The sequence below is a fragment of the Phoenix dactylifera genome, chromosome 2 (assembly GCF_051530095.1).
Source record: "Phoenix dactylifera cultivar Ajwa chromosome 2, Ajwa_hap1_PhDact_Kaust_v1.1, whole genome shotgun sequence".
In the NCBI taxonomy this organism is placed as follows: Eukaryota; Viridiplantae; Streptophyta; class Magnoliopsida; order Arecales; family Arecaceae; genus Phoenix; species Phoenix dactylifera.
The window spans coordinates 6,304,724-6,317,034 of NC_143191.1; the positions used below are offsets into that span (position 1 = coordinate 6,304,724).

The 12,311-nt window shown below is 37.7% G+C and overlaps 1 pseudogene; it reads left to right on the top strand.

Moving 5' to 3' along the window:
• Positions 1-9,917: 9,917 nt before the first annotated feature.
• On the top strand, positions 9,918-11,687 carry LOC103704327 (E3 ubiquitin-protein ligase PUB23 pseudogene; annotated as a pseudogene).
• Positions 11,688-12,311: the final 624 nt, after the last annotated feature.

Consider the following 12,311-nt stretch of genomic DNA (forward strand, 5'->3'; position numbering starts at 1 on the left):
TAATTAATTTCCACCTCCAAGAAGGAAATGTTGAACTGAAATGGGTATTTAATTCATTTCAAATGGCAACCAGCTTTATCTCGGCCCGTTTTTTATGGTTTCTACATGCCATTACTTAAAGGATAATTTTTCTTTTATTTTTGTCCGAATTTTTACATGTCTTTCTCTTAGAAATTCATGCTAAATGAACTAGAGTTTAGTAGGAGTTTGAAAACTATTTTTCACTATTCATTTGATATTTGTATCTTTAGTTTTTCAAAAATTTGTATTCTATAAGAAGGAAAAGCATACTGGTTTTAGGTGATCTCTTCTATAAATACCCTTTGTGTATTTTTAAGAATCAATAAAAGTATCGATAAAATTTTCTCTTGAGATTCTTCTCAAATTCTTGAATGGTGAGAGGTTGCTTGTGGCTCCATGGAATGAGGTTATAGTCGGAGAGAAGGCTTTGGTGAGGGACCAGAGTTCTCTTACCAAGGGCTTATAAAAATAGGAGGTACAAGTTTAAAGGTCTGCCTGGGAAGAAGAGGTGTGGGCCTTCTAAATAACCATAAATTAGGTTTAAGTTCTTAATCTATTAGCCTTTAGTTAATTGCTTCTAATTTTCTAGTCTAGTTTTATTTAACTTTTGGTTTACCATTTTTCTTCTAGTTTTGCTTTAAGATGGTCTTTTGCTGTACTACTTTGATCTTGTACGTGTTAAGGAATCTTATAGAACTCCTTACTAACACCAAATTTGGTATCCAAGTAAGACTTTCATTTTCTTATCAATTTAGGATTCATTTGGTTGGGTGTAATCTAGCATGGGAAAATAAATTCTATATCAGATTATTATATTTGGTACGAAATGAGGATGATAAATGGTAAGTATCATGTGTATTTTATTGAGAGAGAAGATAAAATAAATACCATTGGGGTGCTACCACTTTTTTTCATTGAAACCCAAAAATGGTCCCTTTTAATATTGTCACATTATTATACTAAATCCAAATTTTTAAATTTCTTATATAATGATTTAATTTTTTTTCGAAATTAAGTTTCTGTTCCAGGGGTCGTAGAATAAAGAGAATGATTGTGGTTTCGGCTTTTAAGGATCAATTAACGTTATAGTTGTGTTCAACTATATTTACTTAATAAGAAATTAGAAATATTAAAATTTATTCATAATAAGAATTATATTTTTTGACATATGTATACTTAATTTAAAAATATTTACCAACTTATGTAATATATTTCAATATTCGATATGGTCAATATTGTCACCCTTCATGCAAGCGGGCTAAAAATGGATAATAAATGGTTTGAACAAAAAATATCATTACATGAATTGTTTATTCGAAATTATTGTTGGAAATTTAGCAATGTTGCCATATAAGATTATCTATAACCAAATATAGTAATCTTTTTTTCAGTGCTATTTTCTAGGGTAATTTTTAACCAAATATGGTAAAAATATATTTCAGTGCTTGAAACCTCGGCAGGGTGGCCGGCGAGGCTCGAGCTAAGGCCTGGCCGGTTGCCAAGACCACCCACCAAGATCTTGGCTCCCTCGTGTCCCCTTCCTATTGCCAAGACAGTCGTGTTGTCAAGATACTTCACCACTTCATCAAATCTGAGTCGGTATCCGTTTTTCCTATTCAATCTTTCTCACTCAAGCATCGATCTCGTCGCATTTAGCTGCTGGCTGATCTTGGCTAGATCCCGAATGGATTTTGCTTATATGTATGCATGCATGTATGTATATATGCATATATGAGCTATCTATTAAAAATATCAAATTTGTTATGTATTGTTAACCTTTTCATTACCAATTTTTTGGGGTCACTTAATTTGACTTGGATTGCTGTTCCATATGCACGGGTGGGCTGCATTTGTAGCTTGAAGGAGTGGCTTGAATGTATGATCGCACCTTGGAAGCTCCCCCTTAGAAAAATTCTTGCCGGGCTGAAAATTTAGGGAATGAATGTGATAAATTGATGCATGGTCTGTTTTATACTCCCAATCTACGTCGAATGGCGTGTCATGTGCTCCTGGCGCTCGATGCCCGAGTTAGATCCATGCATGCCACGCGCTTACGTATGCGTTGTCTGCCTCCTAACTTAAACTACTTCAACGCTGCACCAATCGTTGACACATCCTACGATATTATTTATTTTGAGAGAAGGAAAGCTGAGCCACTCAATTTATTGAATATATGAAAGAAGTATATATATGAGAGTCAAAGAAGATAGAAATGGAATGTATAATGCGAAGGGAGAGAAATAAGCAACAGCCATTGAAAAAAAGTAGATGAAGCAGGAAGCAATATGATGAGAAGAAGATCACACCTGGCTAATAGTTAAGAGTAGTTAAGTTCAGCTTCCTATCAGACTGGTCTTTGATTCAATTTAGCTTTCTATCATAATGCTTCTTATCCTATGGTATTATTTAATAGATTAGAGTTTTTCTTACAAGACTAGGTTTATCCTGCAAAAGATTAGGAAGGAAGGATGCATGGGTTTCAATGCGAGCTGTTGTAGCCTGCTATTATGATGGGCCTCGCCCATTCTACACCTGCATGGCGATATGTATGATGGGCTTCGTGTCTATGCATGTCGTTCTTTTTATGTGCAATGGTGTGAGAGAGCAACCAATATTAATTCGATGGAGATGATGATGGAAGAGTTACTAATGTTAGACACTCTAGCACCTGGGGAAAACGCTTATCAGGGGTTTGAACGTGCATGGAAAGGCCTTCAAATGAAGACAAACTGTAAGGACTATGTTAAATCATGGTTCGTCGTAATGATACATGGGAAGGAAATCATAGCCAAGTTTAATCATATCATTTGACGAATATACCTTTATCTTTGGAGTTTAGATGGTGTGCTCATGTTATTTCTCTCCCTTGAGTGAAAGTGTAGCTTATATGAGATTGCTTTTGTTAAGGAGGGGGGCATTTGTATAACGATGCTATAATTAACATGACAGAGGATCAAATTCCATGGACCAAGACTTAGGCAGTTTCTGTTGTAATGATCTTATGGTATGATAAATGCAGGCTTCTTTAATTTTTTTTTTCCCTTTAAAGTTGAACTAATTGAAGTATATTTGTATTAAAACAATGATATTTATAAAGCACCACATAAGTTGAGACGTCAAGGCTACGGCATGGGAAACTCTAAGTCCCATGAATGAAGGCTCGAGTGAAACAAATTAACCACACTAAGAGTATTTAACGTGGTTAAAAAATTATAATACAAATAAATTAAATAAATATTTATAATAATAAATTTATTTGAAAAAATAAAATATAAAAGTATAAATTCATAAATAAAATATAATGCAAATTAATAATTTTGTTAAGTATTATTATGTAATAGCTTTTAGAGTGACATGCTTTTCGATGTTGATCAAAAGTATCACCATCCAAGATCTATAACAAATATTAATTAAAATAAAAAAATACAAAAAATATAAAAATTAGAAGGAGGAAAAAATTTTATATTAAAAAAAAAGGTTATGTGCCAAGAGCCGTGCTCGGCTCTTGCTTTCACTCTTAAAAGGGTGCCTTGTGAGGCACCAAAACCTCACTCTCACCGCTAAACTTCACTCCTCTCTCTCTCTCTCTCTCTCTCTCTCTCTCCTTCTTCTTCTTTTTCTTCTACTTCTTCTTCTTTTTTGATAAATCAGCTACTCACATAGCTCTGACATAAGCATAGCCAGCTACATCACTAGCAAGAAGAAGCATTTAGCTTGATTCTAAAACAAATAAGATTACAAAGTCCGAGAGTTACATATTAAGATTACCCATACATGCGGATAAAAAGATAGATAAACATCGACATTAAAGAATGTATAACTATAATCAGCATATCAAACAGTAAGAAAAACACCATGCTAAAAGCAATAGGGAAGAAAACTGGCTCATAGAATTCAAAAGCCATAGACTCCAAATAGCTGTAAGTCGTAGCAAATTTCCTGATAGCCTGAAAACAAGATAACATAAGCACAGCTCAAAGAATCATAGTGCCTTGCACAGTTGCTAAAGATACTTCCTGAAGAACTTGCAAGGCTCCGTCTGAAAAGTGCTCTGGGATCGTCTTTCCCCAGGAGCTATTCTTGAAGGACGAGGATTAAGATTCCATTGGAGCGTGGGGTTTGTGGTGTGGACGAGACGGTAGACCATGCCTTGTTTCAATGTACATGGGCTAGGATGACTTGGCATCTGGCAGGGGTCCTGTAGAAAGTGTAGAGCCGTAGGACCAGTTCTTACAGGCCAAGCGTCGAGGCTCGGAGTCCCCGGTGCTTCGTTAGGAAGCGGTTCGAGCAATTTATACATCCTACCAGATCTAGTTGGCCAGAAATGCTTGAATCTTTGGCGAATGGCGTATGTCGCCGAGACTTGTGGTGGAGAGTGCCTGCGTGCAAGTGGCAGGGCTATGTCACACCATCCCTGTTGGAGGGATCTTGACAGCTCGGAACATCTGGGTTCCTACTCTGCTTCGGCAGCATCTCATACAGTATTTTTTACCTAGGAGCCTCCACCCCCGAGTTTTCTCAAGATTAACTTTTATGGGTCAGTCTTGGACAGTGGCACGGGGGGCGGTGCGGATTTTGTTATTCGGAACTCGTCTGTCTGGATTGTGGCTGCTGGGGGCAGTCAGCTATTTGACACTCTGGCTCCGAGTGCGGAGCTGAAGGCTGCTTGGGCGGGTCTTCACCATGCCTAGTGCGTGTTATAGACCAGGTCCATCATCCTGGAGGGTGACTCAGCCACCGTTATCAGTTGGATCCAGGGAGGGTTCAAGGTGTAATGGTTGTGACCACCCATTGCTCCAGGACATTTGAGCTATGGTGAGGGATGGAGGGGCCTTCTAGGCCAAATATGTATACCCCAAAGCCAATGGGGCTGTGGATTGGGTGGCTGCTTATGTAGCTGTCACTCCGGCAGTACCCTGTAGGCTAGAGATGGAGAGTTGCCCCGGCACTCCGAGGTATACTATTTTTTGATTTTATCCACCCGTCCTAAAAAAGAAAAAAAAACTTGGAAGGATTTCAAGATAATTCTAAGCAACCCATGAGAATATGTAGAAAATACTCCGTAGATAAATAGATCAGGCAGGTTCTTATGAGAAGCATAGCAGGAGAAATTTATAATGTTACGACCGCAGCAAACGTAGAGACATTATGGTTAATAAAATCAGACAAGGCAGAAGGTAGATAAAGCCGTATTAATTTCCGAAGTCTGCTGCTATAATCAGCTTGATACTATGATAAAGCAATATGGCTCTTAATGTGTTCACTATGTCCATTAGACAATATAGCTTAGATTCCTAGGTGCACGAAAAGGTTTGGAATAACATCCAATATAGTATTGTAACCACCATTAAAATCTTTTTGGTCTCCTCTCAATATTGTATCTACAATAATAGAGAAAAGTTTGCAATTGCCCCAATGAATTATTTAGTGTTATGATGGTATATTATACCAAAAACAATAATTGCCATTTAAGTCTCGGTTAGCATCACATTTATTTTTACATTTTAAAAAATAGAAAGACATTTTTATTTTATTTTTAAATTTAAAAAATATGAACATGTTTGTATGATGAGTTATTTTTAAAAATATAAATATGTGATGGCGAGTGGGACAGCGCCAGTAGTGCTGGTGACTAAGATATAGTGGTGTGAAAGAAGTGGTGATGGTGGCAATGGTGTGGCAGAGGTGGCAACAATGATGACAATATTAGTGGTTGACGATGGTGGCAAAAGTATTGGCAATATGGTTGAGATCGATAGTGATGATGGTGTGGCAGTAGAAGCGGTAACGATGTGGTAGAGTGACGAGGGTGGCGATGGCAGCGATTGTAATATGGTGGATAAGATAGTAGTGATGGTAGCCAGAGGCGGCAGTAGCAATAGAGGAGATGTTTATGATGATAGTCAAAAAAGAGTTTCTTATTTTGGAAAATAATAAAATTAGAATTTCTAACCCTCATTTTTTTTAAAATAATTAATATAATTTTTAAAATAAAAATAAGAGCACCAAACATGTTGTTTGTCTCGACTTATATGATGTTATTTTAAAAATAAAAATAATGCCAAACAAGCTTTAATTTGTACATTTTTTTAATAGAAAAAGTAATTTTTAAATTCTATTTTAACCAATTTTCTCACCAAAAAGTTTGTACAACATGAAAATAATAGTTTTTTTACTTAAGTATATAGTGTTTTAGAAAATGATGTCATTATTCTGAATTATCGTTCGATACTTCTCATTATGCAACCATTATATATAGTAGTCATTATAATCATTATTATTTTAGTACTAAAAATTTTAATTAATCATTATGGGACAAATAATGGTTATTATAATCATTGTTATCAGATTCAATTGGAAGAGATTATAATGGAGTAATACTGTTATTTGAAATCTTGGTAAAGAACATGTCATTAAATGTAATATATCAGTTATGCAACATATGTGGTTAGGACGAAAGGTAGGTTTCAAATTGTAGAGAGAATAAGACACAATTTGGACTAGTGGTGTTTTGATTTTTAGATCGTGTTAAATGCGCAAGAATCCGTGTCACTCACGACAGCAGACTTGTGCATGGGCCACTTATGACGCGTTATAGACACGCTATAATTATTGCCCAACGCTATGCTGTAATGGCTTGCTTTAATTCTCGTGATGATAATTGGACATGACAAGCATGGGCCATGGCCCTTCTGGCCACCCATCTTATCCGAGACGACTACTTTTAGTCCAAGTAAACTGGACATGGGCCTACTTTTTATTTTTTTTTGTTTTTATTTTTGTTAAGACAGATGGATCATATAGATGCACCCAATAAAAATAAAAAACAAAATACTTCGAAGTGACAGGGAAAATTCTTCATCTCCATCCCATAAGGTACTATCCGAGTGACTGACTACATAAGCAGCCACCCAGTTTGCGGCCTCATTAGCTTCACGGAAGACATGTTTGACCTGAAAAGCCCCTCCATCCCTCACCATTGCCTAGATATCTCGGAGCAAAGGATGGACGCAACTGTTGTCCCCTGATGTTGCATTCATTGGATGCAAGATTGAGGGATTTTTTTTTTCTTTCTTTTTTTTTTGGGGGGGGGGGGGGGGGGCGAGAAAAGGAGGATTGAGATTATAAAGTTTCATCAACTATAAGTGTTTTCTAGATATTGCTAATAAAATTGTAAAAGGAGGATTGAGATTATAAAGTTTCATCAACTATAAGTGTTTTCTAGATATTGCTAATAAAATTGTTCTACTTGAAGTGAGGATCAAAAATCACTTGTGAAAGCAATTCAGAAGTCCAAAATGGAAAAGGCTACACTCAGGACCTATTTAGGTAACATAGCAGGATTGAACTGAATTTGCTGCTGGATTCATAGAATGGGCAACCCATTAAGCATGAGGCCTATCAAATCAATACCTTCCAGCTCGAATCAGTATTTCTTTCCTGAAAACCAATAGGCCTGTAAGTTGGTATTTAATCTACGACTTGGACAAGGTCAGAATTGGCGGGCAAATAGACTCAATTCCTCCAAAAATATTGAAATAGATGTTAAAAATGTTATATAAACCTATCACAAGATGTCATATTAGGAAAATCCTGAGTTTTCTAGTATAGTTTTTATTTGACTTTAAATTTGCATATTAGTATATATTTTTTGTAGTATGCCATTTTGTACTTTGTAGATGCAAAACTGTTCTTGCCATTAGACTATACTGATTTATTAGTCTCGATGTACTTCTAGGCCAAGGTGGATTCTAACTTATGTTAGTTAAAGTAAAACAAATACTGAATTAGTGTGATTTGTTATTTTTATTTTTGACCTGCAAGGAAACAAATTAATCAGTCGTAGCTATATATTTTAGATAAATTGAATTAAAAAAAAGTTTACTCATACATATAGTATGGTTACTAGATAAAATGAATTAAATAAAGTGTATGCGAATCATATTTCACATTTTTACCCTAAGAACAGTTAGGTGTGCTAATAGATAGGTTTATGAATTGTTGTTCATTCTTCCAGCTTGAGTTAAAAAATTTCAGCTGGCTTTAGATAAATTTCAGGCATAGATAAATCTCTACCTGCTTAAACCCCGGTCCAACTCAAAGTAGGACTTACCCCGGTTAGGTTCACCCTAAACCCCAAGACTGAACCACTAGCAGCCTTCCTAACAAATCTAATCATATTACTTTCAGTAGATGTTATGGTTCTATTTGGGGGTCATTCCCCTTCTCTTCGAACAAATGAAAAGAAAAAAAAAAAGAAAAAAAAATATCCAAAAATATATGAGAAATGCTCCACCTTGTCACTCTATTTGTTTCTGCCTATCATCCATATGATTTCATATCTCCTACCAATCTCTGTAACATAGCTATTGAAGGAATATGGTGGTGTTAGGAAGCAATTTTTTTTTTTTTTTTTTGCGTGTGCGGCTTATAATAGAGATATTTTAAATCTATTTAGTTCGAATACATCATTATATCACAAGAAGGAATAAAAAGTAAATGAATAATTCATCCAAATAATACTATCAGAATGATCTGCCATATAAGTCGCCATCCAGTTTACTGCTTTATTTTTTATATATATATATCCTTTGTACTATTGTGCATATGTTATGTTCCGAGGAGAACAACTATTATGCTATTAATTTGAGTGAAATGCCACCTAATATGATAGGGATTGACACGGTATTTTAATCCAATTGGAAGATGGTTGGATGCACGTCATCGCATTTGGCGTCCGCCCAATGCAAATACCAGTCTCCAAGTTGGACCACGGAAACCACGTGATATATTATTTTTTCACTTGCCTTACTTGCTTTTTGTTGAAAGTCAAAGCTCAAAAGAACGGTGAGAGACGGATAAGCTTATCCCCGCACCGAGACGTCGGCTTTGATAAAGTAAACGGCGTCGGCGTTCCTGGCTAACGTAGATCCAGCTGGAGGGATCCCATCACCGCCCTTCAGAAGAAATCAAACTCTATTTCTTAATCAAAATTTTAAAATCTATTTGGATAAAGATCAACCAGCTTGTAGGAATTTTTCCTTGGCGTGATAAGCACACAGATGTAAACTATGCATTCACTTAACAAAATTTTATAATTGCCCCTCCGGTTGAAATTATTCTCTCAAACATTTGGTAAGAATAGTAGTATTTTTTAAAATATGTAAGGTTGGCTAGCTAGTCAAATTTTACGTCATTGAGATGCAGTATCTATTATCATAAAATCATCCATAGTCGTAGAACATGGAAGCGATAACCACTAACTCGTAACTTATAAGTGATTCTTGAATTGCTCACGATTATGTTAACCCTTTTTTTCGCAAAAGAGAATTATTTAATCAAGCAACAAGAAAAATACTCTAATTATTTGAAAAAAAGTATTACTTGGAAGTCGTGTCCATTCAAATTTTCCTTGACTGACTAATGAACTAATTAATTAGCAAAATATGCAATTACAATTTCTTTGTTGATAAGTAAAAGACAATATTTTCCGGTCCAAATTAACTTCCACTACTCAGTTCTCAGTTTTAGAATCCAACCACAATATGGTACACAATGGTGTGGGTCAAAATTCATATATTCTCCATGACGGTGCCCATATGCGAAGATAAGTAGACCAAGAGAGAGAAGAGAAAAAAAAAAGAGATAACGACAAGGTCAATAGAAGAAAAATTCAGTGTATGGATCCAGCCGCAATGGGCTTCCATGTTTAACTTGTCAACCCTCTTAGGCATATTCCCGCTTCTAACAAAGAATAAAATTATATACAGACCACCCCAAAATGCCCTACTAAAAGGTTGAAACTTCCTTCCCAGAGCGGCCTCCGCGTTGACCTTTTGTTTTCCCCTGGGGGTTTGAATCTTTCCATCTTCAACTCCTCCCTCTATAAATAGAACTAATCTTTTTTCAACTCCCAACAAGATCCCTGATCAGCTTCCATCTCCCCAGAGACAACCTTCTTCCTTTTAGGTGCCTTCAATTCAAAAGAAAGCAGTCCCAAAGTTTTCTTCTCTCCCATCATCTTCTCATTTCTCTTCTTAATCCATCCATTTCAGCTTTCAAAGTTGTCATCTTCCCATCAAGTAATTTCATTTCCTCTTAAAGCTAGCCGATCTCTGTGCTGGTATTAGAATACCCCTTCTAACCTTTCCCCGGCAAAAACTCCAATTCTTTTATCTGGTTTTAATGGCAGAGGTGGAGATCCCATGTTACTTCCTTTGCCCTATATCTCTCGAACTTATGAGAGATCCAGTCACCCTCCCCACCGGCATCACCTACGAGCGCGACAGCATCGAGCGGTGGATATTCTCCGGCAAGCACAACACATGTCCGGTGACCAAACAGTCCCTACCGGAGTGCGAGCTCACCCCGAACCACACTCTCCGGCGACTAATCCAAGCATGGTGCGCTCTCAACTCGTCGGACGGCATCGAACGGTTCCCGACACCAAAGCCGCCGATCGACAAGGCCCAGATCGCCAAGCTCATCGACGATGCCAAGCTGCCTCATTTGCAGCTCGCTTCCCTTCGAAAGCTCAAAGAGGCTGCATCCGAGAGCGAGAGGAGCAAGCGGTGCGTCGAGGCTACTCCCGGCGTGCTCGACTTCTTGGCTTCCATCGTTAAGGAGAACTGCTCCACTCCAGGTGAAGAGGGAATGTTGATCCGTGATGGTGTGGAGTCTACTACTGCTTGTGATGAAGCTCTTAGCATTCTTTGCTTGCTTCAAATCTCCGACCAGCGCCTTCTCGACTTCGCCGTCAAAAACGAAGACCTCATCGAGTCATTAACATCCGTTTTGCAGCAATCAAACTACCAATCGCGTGCCTGCGCAACATTACTCCTCAAGTCCATGCTTGGAGTGATTGCACCGGCCAAGTTGGCCGGTGTTAGAGAAGAACTCTTCCAAGAGATCGTAGATGTGCTTCATGATCGGATTTCGCCCCAGGCTGACAAAGCAGCACTGCAAGTCCTCGCTGGGCTTGGTCGATGGGGAAGGAATCGAATCAAGGCAGCTAAGGCTGGTGCTGTGCCAGTCCTAATCGAGCTGCTGCTTGATGAGCCGGAGAAGAGAGTATGTGAATTGGTGCTTGTGGTTCTGGACTGGGTTTGCGGGTGCGCCGAAGGGAGATCGGAGCTGGTCGGCCATGCGGCAGGCATCGCAATTGTGTCGAAGAAGATACTAAGGATTTCAGAGCTGGCGAGCGAGAGGGGGGTGAGGATATTGAACTCGGTGGCGAAGTTCTCGGCGACCCCAGCTGTTCTTCAGGAGATGCAGCAGATTGGAGTGGTGTCCAAGCTGTGCTTGGTGCTCCAAATGGATTGTGGGATGAAGACCAAGGAGAAGGCTAAGGAGATCCTTAGGTTGCACTCAAGGGTCTTCCAGAAGTCACCTTGTTTGTCTCCTCGGTTCCTTATTTCATATCCTTCTTCATGATAGATAGATGAAAAGATTAGGCTATAGAGGGAGGCTAGTCCAAATTTATGTACATGATCATTGATTCAGTGGGCCTAAATTCATGCCCCTAAAGGCAGAAACAACACTCCGAGAAATGTTTTCCATCCTTTAATTAATGGTATATATACTTTGTAATTTGACAATGAGTTATTATTGAGACAGGAAAAGAAAAGATGATGAGATAAAATTTCTTCTCTTTATTGTTATTATTATTTCTTTTTTGCTTCAACTCATGTTCTTCAATTAATGTTTATAAATATACGGAAGTATTGTACTTCTATAATAAGCTTGGTACTTGTACCATTGGAATTCATATACAGTGAACCTACCTGCATGTGAATGTATGATATAAAATTTAAGTAAACTATTTGGGCGTCGCTGGAAAGGCTGGATCAAAACTTGCATGGAGTGCTTGAAATGTTTTGTTGACATGGCTTTATATCGGAGGAAATAATCAAACGAAGGAGGCCTCAATCAGCAGGACCTTCTTTAGCCCTTCTTATATATTTGTCTTTTTTCATTGCCTCAACTGGATGCTCAAAATGGCCTCGAATGATGTAATTTTATTATTTTGTGAAGTTAAGAAAGCTTCGTAAGCAGCCTGTTTCTCTTGAAAGCAGAGTTAAGCAACTCATTCCTTCGTGTCTGTTATATCATGTCCATGTTCTGCTTACCGGAATGGATCATCACAAGTATTGACTGAATCAGAAAATGCCTGGGCGAGTAGCCAGACGAGGACTTGAGAGGGGAAGAAAACTGATTTATTAGTTCAAAGTTTGAATAAAGAATGAATCTAGGGAGTAAGTCTTACCACCCCAAGGGAATTAATGAACATC